Below are 19,971 nucleotides of genomic sequence, written 5' to 3'. Positions count from 1 at the left end.
GTCAACACAGACTTTCTAATTTTAAAATTTTAGAAGAAAATTGCTTGAAATAATCGATTACTATTTTTATATATTCCCGATTTGTCATATCTTTTTCATATATATGCTTGAGAAAACAAAAATTAGTAATTTTATCTATTCTCATTAATAGTCTGACACTATAAAATTTATTCATTTAAATTAAAATATTTTCATTTTGATTTTCAAATCCAGTATAACTCAGCAAGCAAATTGGAGAAAATATATTTATCTTTGACTTTTTTCAATAAGTTTATCTGTTTTTTTTTTTCTACATATCTAAACAATATCATGTAGCGCTAGAAAAAAAATACATATATCATAAAATATTAATCTTTTTGCAATTGTAATTCTTTTGAAGCTTGTAAAGTACTCAAGACTAATGTAGTACCATTGTTATTAACCACAAACGTTAAGTTTATTCCTTTGTTGTAAGGAATAGTCTTAACTTAACAATGTTTTGTAATTAATTTAAAAAAAATTGTACCATTAAACAGTCACCCTCTTTCGGTTTTTTTAGGCAGATTTTTTGTTCTTGTTTAAATGAAACTAATATTTTTCGGATAAACTACGCGGATTTTTATTTTTTAAAAAACTACATAATCCCGACGTTTCGGTTACTTTGCAGCAACCGTGATCACGGGCAGACGAGGTGTGAATTTCTGTCAGTTGGTCCTTGTTATTTATCACCTACCGCCATCGATTTCTTAATTTTCTGGCGTACCGCTCTGGATGCCGGCGGAATGCACTTACGGTGTCTTGAGGTCCTGCGGTGTGGTTACGGACATGGGATTTTATATTTTTAAGAAGGTGGTCCCAGGTGTTTGACAGATTCCAGCCATCTTCTCTATTGAATCTTAGATCTCATTTTTTGTTCTTCTACATCGTGAAGTTGTAATTATGATACTTTTTTGTCCCTAATCGTCAATTCTTAGAGCGAAGCCGATACAATATGTGATTGATGCTATGCTAATAGATTATAAAGCTCTCTGGATATATGTACATGAAATATGAAAATATTATACAACATTGTAAAATGGTAAGTTTAATGAAACTTTTAATCAGATCGTTCCAGTTGTTAGAGAAAAAAATTGTCAAATTAAAAACTTTTCCTTTAAAGTTTTTGTTTTTTGTTTATGTTAAGAAGCAAACATCCTAAGCGGAGATTTCAACCTATGAACAAATTTAATATAGAACTTTTTAATTATTTTGTAAAAAGTTTTCAGACATTGTAAGAAATTCCAACAAAAAGTATCTTGGAACATCACAAAATATGATAATGTTACATACTTGAAAATGATTTAAAACGTTTTTGTATCATAATCATAATTGTTGAAATCTTGTATATTTTCAATAAGAAGGCTCGAGAAAAAATGTTTATATAAATTTACATAATAACTATATATATATATACAAAGAAAACTAAAAGGTTCACATCGTTTCACATTGTAGTTCGTTTTTTTATAGAACTAAGGTTATATAAGGTTATGAGTTTGTAATATTTCAAAATATCAAAGGTCAGAACGAATGTTACAAAAAAAAATTTATCTCGTTAGCTAAAGTCGATAAGAGTGAATGAAGTGAGTGAAGTGAAGCAGACTCCAGTCAAGTTTTCCGTGATATACAGACGTTGATTATTACTTTAGTGGTGCATATAATCTTTGTGGAAAATGAATAATCTGTAAACAAATGATATCTGAACGATGGTTTAGATAACTACAAAGTAATTATCAAATGTATATATATATATATATATATGTATATACAAAAAGATTGCGTAATTAATATAAAAAAAATATATTAAATCTGTAAGTATACACATGTGTACGTTTTCTGTCTGAAATTTTTTTTAAGGTTGTACCGTAAATTACAGATATTTCCCGTTTATTGGTAGTTAGTTCCACCTGTGTCACACTCTTACTTTTTTATAAAAGTCCTCGTATTTTTTTGTATCTATTTATGAAGAATAAATATTATAAAAACAAAAGCTAAGTTCTGTTTAACTGTATAAAAATTTTATGTCACTATTATTTGAAATAGGTTGTCTATAAAAATACTTCTGTTCGAGGCCCTAATAATTTGATATTTAAAATATATATATATAATTTAATGGTCAAAACAAATTGCTTATACGTATTCTCACACTTTATGGTTAAAGAAAAAAAACAATTATTGAATGTGTAAATAATTTTAAAAGTGTATTACTTATAACAAAACGCACATTCAACAAGACCCACATATACCTATTTTAAAACTATCCATTGCATGTTGCTCAATTTATTTCCGATACAGGCTCAAACAGCAGGACCTCTGCTGAAAATAACTTGAAATTATATTTGTCAGACACGATTGTACCTAGTAAGTCATGGTTTTTTATCTCGGGTGGCTTCCAGTGACTTTAGAACTTTAGAATATGTTCTAAATGTGACTTTTGGGTGTCAACCTAATGGTCTATTTAAAATAAATTCACGTAAGCTCTAACGGTTTTATGATAACGTAACCATATAATTTATAATTAATATCTTTATACAAACTATATTTCAAGTAACGAGTTTGTTTCTTTGTGTTTTCAAAAGTTTAATTTATGTAAGTAAAGACAGAAAAGTAAATACGAATCCATTGAATAGCAATACGAGTAAAAAAAACATACTTTTATATCACTGTTTTATTTTATTTATATAACTCTTTGCTCTTGAAGTAAAAGTTAATTTTAGACTAGTTCTTGTGATGACCACATATCGTTTCAATTGATGGAATATAAAATTATATTACTAAAGTTTTTTTATATTTATAATTTTAAGTTATATTTAATTTTAATTAAAGTCCAAAATGATTTAAGAATGTAAATTCAGTGATAAATAGGGTTTGAATTTACTTTGATATATACTTTCCTTTGTCCTTTTTCTATTGGATCGAGATAGATGTGCAACATTGAGCATTTTATCTTATTCTTTAGATAAAAAAATTTTGATATACTATTGCAGAAACATATTCACCATGATTGGAATGAACTTTGTTCAAGTAAATATTATTCATTACATACATTTTTTTTTTGATATTTCTATCAAGTTTCGAGACAGAGACAAGACCTCTAATGGTTTGGACAGTGATAATATTGAAAATGTTATTTAGGGACATAACTGGGTAAAGTTTTTGAAAAGCTAAGGCTTCTGCAAAATAGTAAATTTGAACATCTAAGACTCTATCAATTTGTCACTATCAGATACTTGACATATTTTTATCTCAGCTATCACGTAGTAGTTAACTTAGGAAAATTGTCTCTTAAAATTATGCTATGGTAAATGTAATAAGAAAGAATAATATTAATTTGTGTGCTGTGACAATTCAAGACGTTTTATATTTAAAATATAATCATTGCCCACAAACCTTTTTGAATACCCTTCAAGTTTTCTTCTAAGAAACAATACCATCAGCGAAAATTTCATTCCTTGAAAACACTAGCTCGCTATTGTAAATAGTCTTAGAGATGCTCGATAAAGTTTTATAGAAACACATGAAACAAAACTACTTTATTATGGGCTGCAGTACCACACGAAGTGCGATTCTTAAATGATGTTGTATATATAAATGTTTATCTTTAAAAAAAACATAGAAACTCGAACAATTGATTCAACAATTGATACTGGGAATAGGTTTTCATAGAAAGTTATAGTTAAATCTTTTAAGTCAAAAAACGATTTCTATCAAACTTGACGAAAACAATAAAAATGTTGAGAAAACAAAAAAGTTCGAGCGACCATTGTAAGACGTCAAAAAATTTACTTTCCAAGAAATTCTAAATAAAACGAGTTTTATCACCAAGCAAAGTTGTTGACGAAAGATTTTACACGAAGAAAGTTGAAAATTTAATTTAATTTATAAAATTTTCTATTTAATTTAACATTAAATTGGAAACAAAAAAAGGCCATCTTTCATGGCAATTCCGTTATCGATCATTCTTGTCACGATGAGAGAACAGCTCTTGCAAATTAAACATTTTCGAGTATTTTCACTAAAAACATAAAGGCTTACTCGATATTTTTAAACGACAAATTTTATGTTGTTTATGTTAGTCACAAGTTTTTTAAGGATATTTTTTTAAAAAATTATTAAAAAATATATGTATACAGCTTATTTTGTAAATTCGCTCAATTAAAATCGCAATGCAACTTTATTTAATATCTGTTTTTACGTGCAATATGAATAAACCCTCAATTAGTTTTCTAAAAGAACTTCAGGACTTCATTGAATCACCTCAATCAAAAGCGCCATTGTTTCACTGCCGTAACAGTATTTCGCTATAGCAAGCCCCGGAGGTGTTTTTCAGTAATGAGCACGCATCAAAATATGTAAAATAAAATTATTTAAAAAATACACCACGTGATCTAAATGATTCCTGTACGAACATTTACTGTCCCTGAATTCAACAAAACCGAGACTCGTTTAAATTAACTGATATAATTTTTGTCGTCAGTTATTCTGATTTACATATATACTATAAAATTATTTTATTCAAATGTAGTTTTCAATACACTAATGAATTTGAATAAAAAAAAAACAATTCAATACTACTTCAACAAAATTTATTTTAATTATGTATTAGAATTTTTAACTTGAAAGTGAATTCACGGATACAAGATACTACGACAAAAGTGACTACAGCTCAATGCCTATTACTAACTAGGTCACGTCCGCGGAGAATAGTAAGCAGAAATACTGGTCGCATTTTCTTTGAATAGCAATACTCATTCCTCAAGCCACCTCTTGTAATTAAATGAAATAAACGGCTTGTGATATTACTTGTCATTAAAGATGATTTTTTAAGATTAACATGGAGTTGTTAATAAAATAGCATTAGGTGCAGGTAATTAAATATATTTTTAAATTTAGAGGAAATTAACAACAAAATGTATGCAATACATTCATATACAATTTAACTTCGACTTTGAAATGTAAATTTCATTTAAATTATAATAATAGAGCCATTAACTTTAATGTAGTGTATGTATAAACAATATGAAAATATATATTCAGTTTTTACTACAGTTTTCGATTGAATTTATTACAGTATTATTTGAATTTTCTATAAAAATAAGAATAGATTTTTACGGAATACACTTTCAATATTACAATGCTTAACTCATGTTGGGTATTTTATAAAATTAATTACTACAAATATAGGTCTGTACTCTAGAAAATTTTATTGAATACTACTAACTACAACAAAATTAGAATTTTAAAAATATTGGTCGTGTATATCACACACTGTCTAGACACAAGGGCAGCAAATATTAAATTTTCTCTTCATTTTTTGTTGAGTCTTTGTCAAGTATAACCCAAAAGTAATTCACTGGTTAGAAAACAAAACCTTTTGGTTTCGTGCGACCAATCCTGTCTTAAGTGTAGATGAAGAATATTTGGAGTTTCTAACATAAATAACAACTTGTAGTCAAAACGGTTACACTCTGAGCAAAAAAGGTATTATATATTTTGCATACAAGTTGATGTAATGTTGACAAAGGTGGTTTAAAAACTAGACTAAAATAGTTATGCACCTAAGAAATCACAAATATTTGCTAGCTTTCATATCTTGATGGAATTAGGTCTCCATGTATATGTGCCTCCTTGTTTGCTGCTTAAAAACTCTTAATTTACAAAATATACTTTTTTCTAAGAAAATTATTCCTTCATTTTTTCATGTTCATAAAATAGATTATATACATATATACTAGCAATGATTTGTGCCCGAGTCTTATTATATACATATACTATACAGTATTTTTCACTCTTGTAATCTTATCCACTGAACGAGGAGGTAATTTTATATTTATATTTTTCTTGTGAAGTATTTATCGCTTATCGAAGGCCTTACTCCTGTTTTATCAATTATTTTGAACCTTAATACGATTCAATTAAAGAAAAATTAGGACATTTACTGCGGATAATATAAATTTAAGCCCTATGAATTTTATACGAGCGACGCATAGCGAGTTTCCTTTGTTTGAAAAAATTTGTTTATTAAAGATATGATTTGTATTATCTGTATAGGTGTAATTGTATGTTTAATTACTTCGCTAACCGAAACTGCTAAATCAAATCAAAACGATCATGACAGTTGAAAGAATTTGTGGCATACTTAAATAATATTAATAAGATTGTACCTTACAATGTTTACAAATCCTCTAAGGAGATACGTAATCGTCATATGTTAATGTCCTGAATGAAGAAAGTTTTAAACATGTAGACTGATATAGAACTACGGGAATATACATCAACTTAGTAGTCAAGTTACATCTTAACTTGAATTTTATTGACCACTTAATAGTCAGGATGAGGAATATCTCTTATTCTTTTATTTGTTTTGTTATTTCTCCCTTTATTAGACTTGTTTACTTCTTTATTTAATTCGTTAAAAACTACATACTCCCGACGTTTCGGTTACTTTTCAGCAACCGTGATCACCGGCAGACGAGATATGATTCACATGTAGTTTTTTTTTGTACAAAAATAAAGCACGCGTAATATATCCGAAAAATATTAGTTTCATTTAAATGACTCCACCAAAAACTTGACTTGAAAAAACAATGAATTCTCTCAAACAACATTTGATTGACTAGAAGTATTTGGTAAAAATATATTGCTTGCATTGATCTCTTTATACAAACATAAAAGATTTCATAAACCAAGTTAAAATTTTATAATTATAAAATCATAGCTTATGAAACAATGTTAATATGTGTATGAAAATAAATGAAACGTATGTATTAAATTAAATTTTACCTAACTTTTTACTAAATATTAAAGTCGTGGCGCAGCATACATTAAACACTGAGTGTCAGCCTCTTGTACTTAATAACTATGGAAGTGTAAATAACCTTTGAAACGTGGAATGAATTTATATTAGAATGTAAAATAAACAGAGCTATTTATTTGTATAGAAGCGATATACATTCTGTAACTAGTATAGTAGTAATATTTTTATTATCAAATATAGTATGTATTCATGTTTAACTAAATACGTAACTGTTATTTGGCGTTCCTCTTTATCCAACCTCCCTAAATTTTATCCCTGATATCATATTATGTTTATCTTTTACACCATCTGAGGGTTAAACGAACATATGTTTCACCTGGTTTTAAATTCACCACTATCCATAGAACCATTGCCATTAGTTAACAAGACTGCCTTTTGTGTGACACAATGGTTGGTCCATTATTTTTATTAACAAAATTACAGAATTTCATGGCGCAAGTGTGCAATAAAGCTTATATATAAAAGCAATAAATAAATCTGTAACATATGTTGTTACGGTCTCGTTGCTGGCCTTTTCGATACAATATTTATGAATATATATGTACATCGAACGTTTCGAAATCCTGTGGGAAAACTTCGGGAGGAGATCATTCCTCAAACTTCACGTGCGAGGAAAATATAACTGCAACACAATCGGCTCAAATGATATGCATGATACCTTACTCTACTAAAAGTTTGAGGATATAAGCTAAATAAGATTTTGACAAACCTTTTTGAAAACTTGTTCCAAGGAAGTGTAGATGTCGGAAACAAAGCTTTATGTGCTCTCTTCAAACTTGTTACCGAGAAATACTCTAGCAACCTGTATTGTCATCCGCATAGCAGGGAACGTTATTAGTTTGCGATATGGCTTAAGCTGCGGCTTAACGATGAGTGGTTTAAACTAAAAATACTTTAAGATTACCAGGGCAACGACGATATGGGAAACCATAGTCTTAATTATTAACAAACTTGTTACTATTCTATCTAAAAATATTTTTATTATAAAAAATGTTTTTTATTTAAATTAAACTATACTACTCTCTATACTCAAATTTATACATTTGATTAAGGAGCCTTATAGAGGTTCTTAAACTAGTTACACCTTTACCCCCTTGTATACTAGGGAATTTAATCGTCACATATATCCTGCTTTGTATTTTTGAGCTATAGCCAGAAGAGATTTCTGGTTTGAATGTCGTTTTTTTTTAATATCAATAATTAATTTAAAGTTCATTATCTCAAATCTTTTATGCAATTTGGGAGTTACGATGAGGTCTTGTTGCGGATTTGATACTAGAATAGTATCTTTTTGTGTTTGCTCCTAATTTGTTTGACGTATACTTGCCTGCTTTGTTCATATATAAAAATTCATATTTTTAGTAAAGTATTCAAGTTTAAAATCAATTTCGACCCAGTTCCACACTATTTATATTTTCTCCTAGCTGTCATTTATATTTTCTCCTAGCTGTCAAATGTCTACTTCGAAAATAGTCTACCTAAATATTTCAGTAATGTCTTGTTAAAAAAAATTAGTTTCATCATTATGATATAATTTTTATTAATTCATATAAATTGAATAGTTTTTTATAACTTATTAATATATAAAACAAATGAAATTTTGTTTTAGTGGGATCAAAGGTAAGAAGATTATTGCAAACTAATAAAAAAATCTCTTATTTCCTTTCTATATCACACTGAATAATGAACGAAGTGCATCATTTATGTATACAGCATTAATATATTTTTTATTTTAGTGAGTTAATTAATAAATTAATAGTATTAAATTATTCTGTATATTATTTTTTGTTTCTCGTTCTTCAATATAATATTTCAGTTTTTTTTTAGGCTTAGATCCGGTTTAAATATTTAATGATATATGACAGCAATGAAGTCCTATAGAAGTTTTTGAGATTTTAATTATTAAACTTAACGTAGAAAGAAATACATTTCATATATTTACCGGTACATATTTAAGTTATATTTATTATTTTTCAGTTTTTAAATTCTTTTAAATTTTATTGTTTCACAAATTACGCGTATGTATTTTTTCCCAATTTTTCTTCTAAGCTCTTAATTTACGTAGGAGATTTAACAATTTTATCTATTCTATTGATTGGAGTTTATTATTACATTTAACTCGCATTGGTTAAGTTAAGTTCTGATAAAGGGGCCATGATGATAAGCAACCAGAGACAACCGTTATTAACTAACATACAAAGTCACTTCTCATTTTTTTTAAATGTAAATAAATTTCAAACTCAATTTTCTACTCGGTGACACAGGTGTGATATAAAACAACGACTGAAATGTAACATACGTAAAGATATATTGAAAATTTAAGAAACACGTTGGGGAAGCACGGATGAGGTATAAAATATCATCGTCGTCGGGGCGATCCTAATTGCCGGGATCGCCCCCTTTCTCCGAGGGAGTAAGTCCGGTCTTTGCCAGGACCGGCCAGTCGCTGGTGTGCCCTGTCGCTGACAGATCCGGGGTGCACCAACATAGCGGCCGATGGCTTTCGCAGTGGTTTTAGTGAGTAGGGACCTGCCCAGGTCGAGTCTCACACATCCTCTCCGGCCCCACCAAGGCCGGTGAGACGGCTCGTAAAAAGAGTTTCCCTGCGTCATCAAAAAAAAAAAAAGGTATAAAATATCATTGGCGTCGGGACGTGACGACCCCATCGCCCACCGGGTAGCCGGTGCAATCAGTCACGGGCAGGGAGGACCTTGACCTCCTTCGGGACGTGACGACCCCATCGTCCACCGGGTAACCGGTGCAATCATCCACGAGGGGGGGGTTCGCCGCTGAATGCGGCGAAGGGAAACTCCGGCCTCTTCGGAGGTCAGGGTCACTTGATGGCCGGTCTCTGCTCTGTCTGCCGTTGAACGCTTGCGGTCGGCGGTGGGTAGTTGGAGACTGGCCGCGTGGGCTTGGGTGGGAGGGGTAAGGGTTAACCCTCTCGCGATTAAGCAAGCCCGCCAGGCAGGGGACGCTCCTTGTCACGTGGAGTGAGCCCTCGGTCGAGGAGGCCGTTCGCGGCATGCCGCCGGATCGTCGCGGATGCATGCCTTGAGCGATACCGGCGTCGATCCACCAGGCGGTGAAGAGAGTGACCGCTGGTATTTTAGTGGGTAGCATGAGCCCTTCTGGCCCGTGAATCCCACATAAGATCCTCCGTCTCCCCTAGACGGAGGGGTAGGTATGTATAAAACCTTTCACCGCGTTAACAAAAAAAAAAAAGGTATAAAATATCATGACTAGTGACGCTGCTGAATGAACATCTGGCCGAGTGTTCCAGAGTGTTCCAGAAGATTCTTAATACCAGACAAGCAAAGTGATGGCATTGCTATAGTAATATCAAGGCAATCATGTAGTGTTAGTTAGAGGTTAAAAGTTTCTAGTTCTTTTTAATAACAACATATATTTTAGCAATTTCTTAGTTTTCCTGGAACCAATGAGTGACTGTAAACCGCACCCTACATAACTCCTATTTCAATGATTTCTTTTTATGAAATATGGGATCGTAAATGTGTATGTCTCAATTCAAGAGACGTATAATTTAACTTCGAGGTTGGGAGAGGACACTTCATAGGCACTTAAACAGAATGGGGTCGTTTCTTTAGAATATACTGACCGAATTTAAAATATAAAGGTTTCAGACTTGTTAGTATTACTTGAACAAAAATTTCCCCTTTTTTATTTGTATATTAGTTTAAAGACCGTTAAGCCTTTCAAGACTACATGTTACCACATGTTCAAGGTGCAGTAACTTGACCACAGCTAGGTATTACCACCTTAGAGGTGATGAAAATGTCTTGCAGTGGTGTCCTTGTTACCCGTCTACGACTTGCTGTTGGACTTACAAAAACATAAACAGAACAACATAAACAGAACAATCTGATATTGAAAATAAAAGTCAGTCCAAGTCAGGATTGTTTATAAAATGTATATCTACCTGTATGTCTGTTTGTGTATGCTTCCTGTAAAATTAAACTTTTAGTAGTAGAACGCTATGGCTTATCTCAAATATGTTTATAACGTAATAATTTAATTGTGTTTTAAACAAGGTCAAAATGCAATATATTTCAGTTAATAGGGAATGTTATTATATCCGTGCATCTAGTCGTTTTGAGTAGCTTTCGTCTATATCAGTAATAACAATTAAATAATTCGTAAACTTTTATTTTTACCTTTTCTGCACTTGAGAATTAACATTTTTTATTTGGAACAAAGAAGTTGAATTATTTGTTTTAACAAAGTACTATTTAATATACTACGTTGTTTCATAGTTAAACCCGTTATAACGTAAAATCATATAATTTAAAATGCTGTTAATATTCATTAACATACATATCATGCTTTCTATACAAGATTGTATGGTAAAGGGCAAACTTAATTTTAACAAACACCTTTTATAAGATATTATTTTCTCAAAAGCGTCTTCAACGTTAAGCAGTTCCTTACCACGTTATGATACGTAACATTAAATTTAAGATGCTTTTATTATAAAAAATATAATAAAATAATTGAGACAAGTAATATGAATATGGGTACACATGTATTTACATACCAATATACATGCATGCATGTAAATGGAGCCTTTTTAAAGTTTCTATCTACAGTGTAAAAAAGAAAAAAATAGATGCCATTTTATTTATATACAAGTTTATTAAAAGTGATATTAATTTGAATTTAAATACCAAATGAAATGGTATCAGTACAGTCTTTAATAGCAATTTTATTTTGTTTTCGTGTAGAGTACATAGGAATAAAATATTCAATAGCACACAGTTGAGTCGTCATTGTGTAACAGTTTATACGGTAAATTTTTATTAGTTTTAATCTACCTACACCTACAAAACGACATGGACAAAGTGGACAAAAAATCTTAAATTGAATTTTAAGAAATTAAACCTAATATTCCAGCGTTTTTCTGTTATAGACTGTCAAATTAATTTTAAGACTACTGAACTATCGACAAGTAAAAGAGCAAAGCCGTAGTAAGAGTACTGTATATAAAATTTAAAAAAATACAAATTATCGAATAGATAGGCTAGCAAGACTTTTAAAAATAAGGGTAATAAATGTCATTTATTTATAACGACTAAATTTTATTAAATTTCAAATGTCTTTACCCCTTAAGTGTCATTTGACCTTCACATTTTCATGCTTAAGAAATTTAATTGAGTAACCACACTCTAAAAGTTCCATACATCATTTTATAAAATTGCTGATACACTTTCATTGCTGAAACGATATTAAACAAACGTAGCTACAAACCGCCGCAAGGAAATTAATCAATGTATAAATTTGGTTTTTGTGTTATTGTATGTAAAGGAACAATTTTTTAGCAATGACTATTATAATGAATATTCCATTTCGTGCGAGTCAATATACCTTCTATAAAAAATTAACTAACATGACTTAAAAAAAAACTTTTGCATTAGCCTTTATATTACTACAATCATATATGGCAGCTGTTTTGGTAAATTTATAATTGACATTTAATATGTAAATACATTTAGGTACGTACTCCGTAAATGTTACACAAGGAACAGTTTTTTTTTATTCATTCGTATTTAAAAAACTAATTACAAGACCATGTATTTTTTTCTTTTTTTATATCCTGAATTTTGTTATTTACTATAAGGATAAGTCCTATCTTTTTATGTACGAATATGAGGCATAATTAACGAAAAGTTAATACAAGTCCAAATTTATCCAATGATGGATATATTATTATAACAAAAAAGTTAAACTTATCTGAGACTGATTTTATTTATACAGGGTGTCCCAAAATGACCACGTCCCAGTGACAAAGGAGTTAGATGAGCTCGAGATCAATAAGAAAAGCACAATTTGACCTCAGTAAAAATATCACGGTTTTCGAGATATTCGCACTTTTTAATTTTTTTTAAAAATCGCTACCTTGTGTCGGACTTTCTGCTATTGCTTCCTGGAATAGCTTCGGATTGTAATTTTTTTATTGTTCTGACATCTTGAATAGCTTACCCAAATATTAGAATTATTATTTTACCGAGAAATACTTTAATTTCAAAAAAAGTAAATTCTTTTACTGTAACTCGTGAACTTGTGAAAAGACAAACACTAACTTTGATTAGCTGGTGTGAAAATAAAACTGTATGACACCGAGTTTGCAAATAATTTTAAAAAGTGTCCACTTAATGTTGATTCACGAATGGTAAAACACTAGTGAGTTTTTTGGCAAAAAAATTGACATTTATTTTTTTTTCTCATTAAGGCCCTATCAGTACTAAGTGCGGAATTAAACAATAAAATTGTTAAAAGGAATTAATTATCATAAGAGATTGTTAAAACAATACCAGCATTTTTTTATTACCGCAAATGTTCGAACTGCCTACCGTGTACTATAAACACACTAACGGCATCTTTTAAGCAATGAGCTTCTGAGACGCTTCAAACTTATTTGCGAAATTTCTCGAGCCGCTTTATTTACACGTAGCCGCAGTTCTTCTTGTGTTCTGATAGGTTTGGAATAAACTTTGTCTTTTAAGCATCCCCAATAGATAAAATCTAGAGGATTTAGATCTGGCGATCGCGGTGGCCATAAAATTGGTCCCAAACGGCCGATCCATCTTCCTTTGAACGTTTGATCTAGGTGTGCTCGGACGTTGCGAGCATAGTGGGCTGAGCACCCATCCTTTTAAAACATCATCCTTCTTCTCAATACTAATGGCAAATCATCGAGAAAAAGAGGTAGTTCGTCCTCTAAAATTTGCAGGTAACTTTCGCCATTTAAGATGGAAGGCAGCACAATTGGACTTATTATTTGGCCATTTAAGATACCAGTCCATAAATTTATCTTAAACTGTAGTTGGGCCCGGTCTTCTGTCATCTCGTGTGGGTTTTCCAACTGCCAGCTAAGGATAATGTGGAGGTTTAAATAACCATCTCCACGACATGCGGATTCGTCGCTCCACAACACCATATTATAAAAGTTTGGATCTTCTCTATGCTTTTGAAGTATTACACGACAAAAAAACACTCGTTTGGCGTAATCATACAGGGTGCGGGGTACAAGAGGTGCCGATAAACCAATCACGCGCCGGCGCTGGGCTTATATCCTATCGCATCGCATCGTATGCACTAAAAAGGCTAAGAAGTTTACTACCTGGCATTCAAAGAATAAAACTAGGGCGAGATAACAAGTAAGAGTCATTATCTCCACTTCATTTTTATTTACTGAGTTATTAACAACAAATTGTACTGTGGTAAGTTCAGATAATTGTATCTTTTTTGTTTAAAATGAATTTGGCTAATAGGGCCTTTATGAGGAAAAAAAATTAAATGTCAAGTTTTTGCCAAAAACTCACTAGTGTTCTAACATTCCTGAATCAGCATTAAAATTATTTGCAAACTCGGTCTCATTCATATTTTTTTTTACACCAGCTTGTCAAAGTTAGTGTTTGTCTTTTTACAAGGTCACGAGTCACAGTAAAACAATTTATTTTGTTTTTGAAATTAAAGTATTTCTCGGTATATTAATATTCTAATATTTGGATAAGCTATTCATGATGTCAGAACAATAAAAAAAATTACAATCCGAAGCTATTCCAGGCAACAATAGCAGAAAATCCGACACAAGGTAGCGATTTAAAAAAATTAAAAAAGTGCGAATATCTCGAAAACCGTGATTTTTTTACTGAGGTCAAATTGTGATTTTCTGATAGATCTCGAGCTCATCTAACTCCTGTATCACTGGGACGTAATCATTTTGGGACACCCTGTATATTGAGAGACTTCGCATAAATAGGTCCTTCGATTTATTTCAATCCGTTTCTAAGAAAAATAATTCTACTGATTAAAAATTAACGCAACTTCAGGCACGTCAAGAATATAAATGTATGAAATAAATGAATCTTCGTGCTATTATCTAAATAAGGTGCAGTGTTCGTCTTCAAAAACCTATACGACTCGGTATAGAAAACCAATCATAGATTTTTAATCTGCAATCTACACAAAGTCGAAAACTATACACCCAGTAAAGATAGAGACATGATTTAATTTTATGATACAACTTCTAGCTATTTCCAGCTCTTCCCACTCTGCAATTTATCTCGTATATACTTGTTACAAGCTTGGATAACTTTTGTACGTTTTTATTCGTTTCGTTTCTTTGTCTCTTTATGCTGACGCAACATTTTTCGATCATATGATTGCATATATTTTTTATTATCTTAAGTTAGTTCTTAAATTATTTAGCGAATGAACAGCGCCGGCGGGAGTGAACAACGTGGACTTCAAGGAGGTCTATGATATATTGGTCATGACATAGCTTATATATTTATGATGTTATAAATAGATTTGCTACTGACAACCCGAACAAAATATTTTGTAATATCCTTCAAATTAATGTCTTATTTCCTTAAAAAAGATCAATAACAGTTCCAAAAGTATAAAATACATTCCTATTCGTGTATTTGCCTTAATTTTCCTTGTTCTTCTTATAAACAACGCTCTATAACAAATACAATTTCTTTATAAATAGCATCAAATTCTAGCAATATGAGTATCGTAGTATGACTTATAAAAGTATACAAAATAAGTGGTTTCTTGGCAAATTAATGACAATCATAAATAAAAATCTATTCGTTTACAATCAAAGTTATGGGGTAATAGCCTGTTATGTTGTATATATTTCTTTGACTATTTAAATGATAGTTTACGTTATTCCTACGTTGTTTCATAATAATCTGTTTTATTCTTCTTAACAAATGAAATTATGTTATGAAAATTACATCCTGTACAAAGTTATTTTTCCATGCTTAAGATAGGGGTGAAAAATTTTACATTGGACCTCTTTGGAATGTACCTAATCCGCCTATATTTTACACGATATAACGAAAGTTATAAATTTCCCTGCGATGCTTGTTTTATATTTTAATCTATGGCTTTGAAACTTTTGGACAACATCATTCTGTAGGCAATCATTAGGATAAATATTTTTCAACTTGTATGTACATCTTTAATAATTGTAAGAATTCCTTATCTCCTCTTATAGAAGGAAAATTCAGGCACTACGACAGTATGAAAAATTTTTTAGGACATTTAGCAAAAAAACTCTTCCTTATTCATTATGAAAATCTTTCTATAACATATACACGTATATGAAAGGCATCACTTCTTTTCGACTTCCATTCTCATGCTCTGTTTGTTTTTTAAAGGAAGGAATTAAATTGTTAGTACAGTCATAACAGAGAGTTATAACGCTCTATTTAAGCTACGATTTAAGATTCAAGCATCCAGAATAATTACATGGATGTACACCACTGTACTTGAGAACTTCGGACAAATATTGTTTTCCATGAATTGAAATATTAATGAAAATGGAATGGAAAATCTTATAAATTTGATACAATAACATAGTTTAGTGAAGGTTTTTTTATTCGTAAGGAGTCACACACTAAGAAAGTTAGTACAATAAATAGTTTTTATTTTAGAATTTCTACCGAAACAGCAAGTTTCGATGAAAAAGATTTTTTTAAATATAATCTTCATAGGTAGGGGACCTACTGTAAATATTCAAGTATTGTAAATATTCAATGGTGATGGTTACCATTCACCATCAGGAAGACCGTCTGCTTATTTTGCCGTCTAAGGCACCTAAAAACAGACAATAAAAAGCTGGGCTTTAGTTTTCTTGTTTAAATGTACATTTATATACATATATGTATATAGAAATTATTTCACTTAACAGTTTTTTAAGAATTGATAGAAAATGCGCGTTTTGAAATTTTATACATATATATAATTTTATACATATGCATATTCTGTAATGAATTATTTCAAAAAATTTAAATATATACCAGCAATGATAAGGTAAATCCTGGAATATTCTTAATACATCTGGTAACCTTACAGACTTTTTATTTCTCATTAAGACCAGCAGTTGTTAGTGGAATGCATAATGCCAGTGTTACAAGGAATGAAAAGCTTACTAAGATATTCAGAAATGTGGTCGTATAAAATTGACATAAATCATGAAACTAGTAATCAGCTGCTGAAGTTTAGTGAACGTTATCAGAAATGAAAAGAAGAAAAGAATGTATTCAAACAATAATCATTTTCGAAAGTTCTTACTGAAGGCATTAATTGCGATACCATCATTAGAAATGTTGGGGATGAAATTTGTAAGATCATCAAATTTTGGAGAGGAGATATTCTTGGACACCATCTGTTTATGACAGGGGGAGGAAATATTTTTCACGTAGAATTAATCAGAGAATATTAGAATCAAGCGCCACTCTGAGAGGCGTCTTTTTATGTTAAGGAAGCGATTTATCACTTTTCTTTTCTCCAAGGGTGGAATCGGAGGGATATGCGAGATTCCCTTGTATACAGCCCAAATTACCCACTAAGCTCTGACAGTTACCCTCATCGCCTCAGCGGAGAGCCAAGGAATCGCTTGCATATTCGAATGTGGTGTTCTGTCAAATGTCGTGAACTCCCGAATAGGAATGTTCCGAGTACCCTTACAACATACACCTATGAAGAGCGAAGACGTGGATACTAGATACTTGGATGAAAATTTATTAGCTTACTCAGCGTACGCTATTTTCTTCTAATAAGGTAGCTCTGAAGTGGAGACAAAGTAACACCTACGGAGACGTTTTAAATTAACCTAGCAACAATGTATCTGTTTCATAAGTCAACTATAAAAATTAGAAAACTATGTGCTGTTGATTGTTCATTGCGTTTTGAATGTTATTCAAGAATTTTCTGATTGAAAATGGGCTGAACAGATTGGTATTGCAAAAAAAAATAGCTCTTTGATCAAATATAATTGCAAATAAATAATTTTTCAAAAATATTGAAAGGAAGGGAATATCGAGGTTAGGATAAGGTCCCCAAAATTAAGAGGAGTTATTTTTCGGTTTGAGGAATAAATTACGCATGTTTTCATCCCTCGAGCTTATAATTACTTGTGCTATAAGCCATTCAGCCCATTTAGAATCAAGGAGAATAAGCATAATATACTCTTTTCATAATATTTCAAAAGCAATTGGAAATTGTGCATTATAAGTGGTTTATTTTCCAAGGATTTGTTTTTAAATAATTTATTTGCCAAAAATCACCGAGAAATACTTAAAAGTTGTAGGTATATTTAATTGTGCTACAGCTATATTCATTTAAATTCGTATTAAAAATATTTATGTTGAAGGCAACCATATATAACTATACTGTCAAGACAAGGTAGGACAGTTATGTACGTAGAATGAAGATTTATCTCAAAATCTAATATTAACATCACCCCATAACTTATCGCTATGCCATATCTTTTCTACGATTAGCAAGCTCTACATAACGAAATTCATATTTGCCAAATCTACATCATTATTGAAGTGCGTAAAATATACGTAACATTTATTTTAAGAGGTTTTTAGAATACGTAAAAAAAAGGTAAGGTGAAAAAGAAACTTCATACAAAATGTATAAATACGAAAGTTTGTGAATAATGATGGAGTGACTTGTTCTTATTCTTTATTTCTGAAAAAGGGTTTTCATCAATGATATATCATATTACCCTAATGAACGGATGGATGTTTGTTATCCTTATACAAAAATAACTCAACGGAATCAACTTACTAAAAACCCACAGATAAAACCGCAGACGAAAGTTAGTAAAATATAGTTTCGGTTAAGCCACAAGTTTTTGAAAATTAATTGAAATGTAAGTTTTAAAAATGATATTTAAATCTATATGGGGGTCATATTTGAAAATTTAGTTTTAATTAAAAGTGTTATACTCAAAACAAACTTAGCAAGCATTAAAATTTTAATTATTCCCACAGCATGTCACGTTAGCCAATGCTAATAGCTTCCTGCAAGTAATGTTGTATCGGGGGAAATCAGGGTAGTGTCTGATTATGACTAACGAAATTAAACATTAACTAATTAAACCTGATAATTTAATAAAGTATATATTTTTTGTGTTTAACATTCAAAAAGCTAGCGGAGATTATTACATTACCTTTAGTCCTTAAACAACAAGATAATCTCCTGAATTCGTCTAATCTCACAGTGTAATTTATTATAAGTTTGTTTTTGAAGGTCTTTGGTTTTTTTTTAAATAACTTTTACTTCAACAGCAAACTTAAAAAGTTATATAAGTTAAAAGAACGGAATATCGGAAATTCATAAAGTGAAGAACGAAAATAAATGAGGAAAAATATAAAATGAAAATTTTATTTCCTCAAACATTTTAATTGTAGGTTTCACGGTACATTATTCATTTTTATATTTTAAAGAGTACAAAGAACTAAAAATGTACCCAATTATACTACTCATTTAAATAAAAAGTCTTAAATATAATACTTAAATAGTTAATTATTTTTTGTATTTCTATTATTTTACAAAAATACACTAACAACTCAAATTAAAACTCACAATCAATACTAGTAATGCAATGAATTTGGGTTGAATTTTCTATGTGGATATCTATATACAACCGTTATGGCTGACTGAGTACATTGATAAGAATAAAGTGTCATGCCAATTATCCGAGTATCCTTTTCGTATTGTATAAATTTAATACATCTTCATAATTGGACAAATTTATCCCTAGGCGTAGTTTAATTACCACCATTGCAGCAGCATTCGAAAAACCTCTGTAGTTTTTCAAGCCTGTCATAAATGAGCGATAACTGAACCTGGTAACAGAGAATTTTCAATATAACAGATTTTAAAGTGTGACGAAATCATATTTCGACAGTATTATATTATATGAAAATTATGAAAAATGTTAATGAAAAAAATAAATAAAATTAAAATATGTTTTGGAGTCGTCCATATGTGTCTCCGTGCAAAATGAAAAGTAAATTTCGTGTTAAATAACTAATTACGTAGATTATGATATCTGTAAATTTTAAAACAGTTCTAAAGTATATGTGTAACATATAATTAATAATGGGATTTCGACAATATTTTTCAATTTCTCGGTTAAAATGAACGGAAATAAATTCAAAGCTATTTAATTATTTATTTTTTATATTACAGTTAATTTTTCAGAAAATACGTAATATTTTTTTTTTATATTACACTTAATTTTTCAATTACAGTACCAATAAAAAATACTTCATGCTAATAAAAGTACATACAAACGAACTCTTATG

The sequence above is a fragment of the Danaus plexippus genome (assembly GCF_018135715.1).
Source record: "Danaus plexippus chromosome 9 unlocalized genomic scaffold, MEX_DaPlex mxdp_24, whole genome shotgun sequence".
NCBI classification, from domain to species: Eukaryota; Metazoa; Arthropoda; class Insecta; order Lepidoptera; family Nymphalidae; genus Danaus; species Danaus plexippus.
The sequence above is the reverse complement of the archived record's forward strand: the minus strand, read 5'-3'. Positions refer to the sequence as shown.